The sequence below is a fragment of the Acomys russatus genome, chromosome 14, assembly GCF_903995435.1.
Source record: "Acomys russatus chromosome 14, mAcoRus1.1, whole genome shotgun sequence".
NCBI classification, from domain to species: domain Eukaryota; kingdom Metazoa; phylum Chordata; class Mammalia; order Rodentia; family Muridae; genus Acomys; species Acomys russatus.
The window spans coordinates 45,789,856-45,792,856 of NC_067150.1; positions in this window are offsets into that span (position 1 = coordinate 45,789,856).

Here is a 3,001-nt window from a genome sequence, read left to right on the forward strand (position 1 = left end):
GAGGACCTGACACAGACCTGTGTAGGCCCTATGCTTGCTGCTTCATCCTGAGTTCATATAAGCTTTGCATAGTTGATTTAGAGGGCCTTGTCCTTAAAGCAGATTGTTAAAAAAGAAAAAGAAAAAAAAAAAAAAGCTGTCCTCCTAGGGACAAATGGATTAAATGAAATGTGCCACAAACATAAAAGAAAAGATTACTCATAGGTTTCCTCACATGTGCTGTATCATGGGCGACTGACTCTCAAAACTTTGCTTCGTTTCAATAAAAGAAGGCAGGTCAGGTGTGCAGTCTCAGCCCTTCAAAGGCTTAGACACGAAGACTATCCTGAAGTTTAAGGCTAGCCTGGGTCACATGAGATCCTATCTCAAAAAAAAAAAGAAAGAAAGAAAGAAAGAAAGAAAGAAAGAAATAGATAAACGAGTAAAAATCAGACGGGGGGAAAAAAAGTCAAAAAAAGCGCTTGGGCAAGGGCGCTTGGGGAGTAGCTGCTCAGTGGGAACAGGGCGGCTCCTTCTGCAGAGCTGGACATGCTTTGGAGGCAGAAGGAGCTAATGGCTGTACGACAGCGTGCACGTGCTGTTTGCTATGTGTTCCTCACCGGTTTGTTTCTGGTGGTTTAACTTTGTGCCAGGAGAACTTCATTTCAATAAGAGAAAGGAAAGATGGGAAAGGGGAGAGGAGGATACTTGTGAGTTTTTAAAAACAGTATTTGTTTGTGTGTGTGTGTGTGTGTGTGTGTGTGTGTGTGTGTGTGTGCGTGCGCGCGCGCGCGCGCGTGGGTATATGTGCAAAGAAAGAGATCTAGAAGTTATATTAGCATTTCCAATTGCCTTTTAAATTTTTTTGTGTGGATGGGTGTTTTGCCAGCATATATGTGTGCCTCCAGTGCACCTAGAACCCGAAAAGGCCGGAAGAGGGTATTGGGTCCTCTAGAACTGGAATTATTCACCGTTGTGAGCTGTCATATGAGGGCTGGGATTTGAACCAGGGTCCTTTGGAAAAACAGCCAGTGCTCTTCACCACTGAGCCATCTCTCCAGCCCCGGAATTTCCTATTTCTTTCTTCTTAAATTCATTTTTATTATATGGGCATTGGTGTTTTGCCTGCCTGTATGTCTGTGTGAGGGTGTCAGATCAGTTGTGAGCTGCCATGTGATTGCTGGGAATTGAACTCAGGACCTTTGGAAGAGCAGTCAGTGCTCTTAACGGCTGAGCCATCTCTCCAGCCCCCTCCTATTTCTAATTGTACAATTACGAGCAGATCTCATTTCAATCTTTTTGCATATTTGTTTCTGAATTTTCTATTTTCTTGCTTTTTTGGGTTTCTGAGACAGGGTTTCTCTGTGGTGTCACCCTTGACTGTCTTAGACTTGCTTTGTAGACCAGGCTGGCCTTGAACGTACAGCCATCTGCCAGCCTCTGCCTCCTGAGTGCTGGGATTAAAGGCGTGCGGTGCCACACCCAGCCCGTTTCTGAATTTTCTACAAGTACATATTAAGAAAACACATGAACGGTTGGGTATGGTGTGCATGACTTTAATTCCAGGACTTGGGTGACAGAGGCAGGCAAAGCTTAGAGTTTGAGGCCAGCCTGGTCTACTAAATGAGTTCAGGACAGCCAGGGCTAAACAGAGAAACCTTGTCTCGAAAAACAAACAAAAACAAAAGTATAATATATTGTATATGTCAAAGTTCAAATGCTCAGATCCCCAAAGCGTCGGATGTCCCCACTGAGCCTTTGATCTTGGCTCTGGTGACTGATTCCAAACCCTACAACCCTGAGCTCCCTCACCTCGGAGAAGTGCTTGGTAAGGAGGAGATGGTCCTTCCAATGTGTGTATTTACAAGCAATGGAATGACCAAAAGCCACAGGATCTGCCATTGCTTTTCTCTAAAAGTCTTTCTCTTCTTTTTTCTCCCCAACCACCATCAACTTCTTCAAATCTAATTTCTTTTTTTAAAACATAAAATAAAATAATCACCTTTGATGTAAACTCATTTCTTCTTGCGACATCAAACACATTGGTGTCACTCTGTGCTCCCACAAATCTTTGTGCCTTGCTGCAGGGTCTACATTATTTCTTTAAAGCACAACTCCTGTGCATATATAAAATGAAACTATATGAAATGTTTTACTCAATTTTCTTGTTAATGAGTATCCAGAAGGATTTTAAACTAGTTTATGTGAACATCTGGGTTACATCGATTTGTTTTCTCCACCTAACAAAGGTCAGTTGCATTGCTTATGAAGAGGAATTACGAGAGTAAGGGAGGGTTAATCAAAACTCAGCAGCTATCAAAACACCACAGGAAACCTGCTACTCTGTAAGCTAATTAAACATTAATTTTTAAATAAATTATTTGTATCCCTATTAGTTTTCAACCTTTTTTTTTTTTTTTTTTTAATTCTTGCAGTGTTTCAAAACATCCTGATCGATAACAAATCAATCAAATGGAAACAGACACCCTAAATTAACTGGGACACCCTGGCTGAGGGCACATCTGCTCATCTTTATAGTTTATTTCCAAGTCTTGGTTCATTTTGCTGATACCTGATGGCTTAGAGCTTTGCCTGCAGATCTGCTAGCACATGAGCCCAAAGCTAGAACATCAGATGTGGGTCAAACACTCCGAGCTCCTTCATGCCACACACCAAACAAGACTTTAGGATGTAAACATATGTGAAAAGCAGAAAACCAATATCTTCCTCTGACTTTAAGAACCTACTTCAGTACATATTTAAAAACCTAGCCATACACTTGGGTCACCTCTATAATGCCAGAACTCAGGAAGCTGAGGCAGGAGAATTGCCAAAGATTCATTGTGTAGCCTGAGCCACACGAGTTTTAGGCCAATCTAGGTTTCTGAATTTAAAAAAAAACTATTTCAAAAAACACATAAGAAACATATATAATAACAATGTATCAGAAGTGTGCTTTTAGAAGATAAGTCCTGGGCTGGAGATACGCCCAGAAAATAAAGCCTTTGTCACATAATCTTGA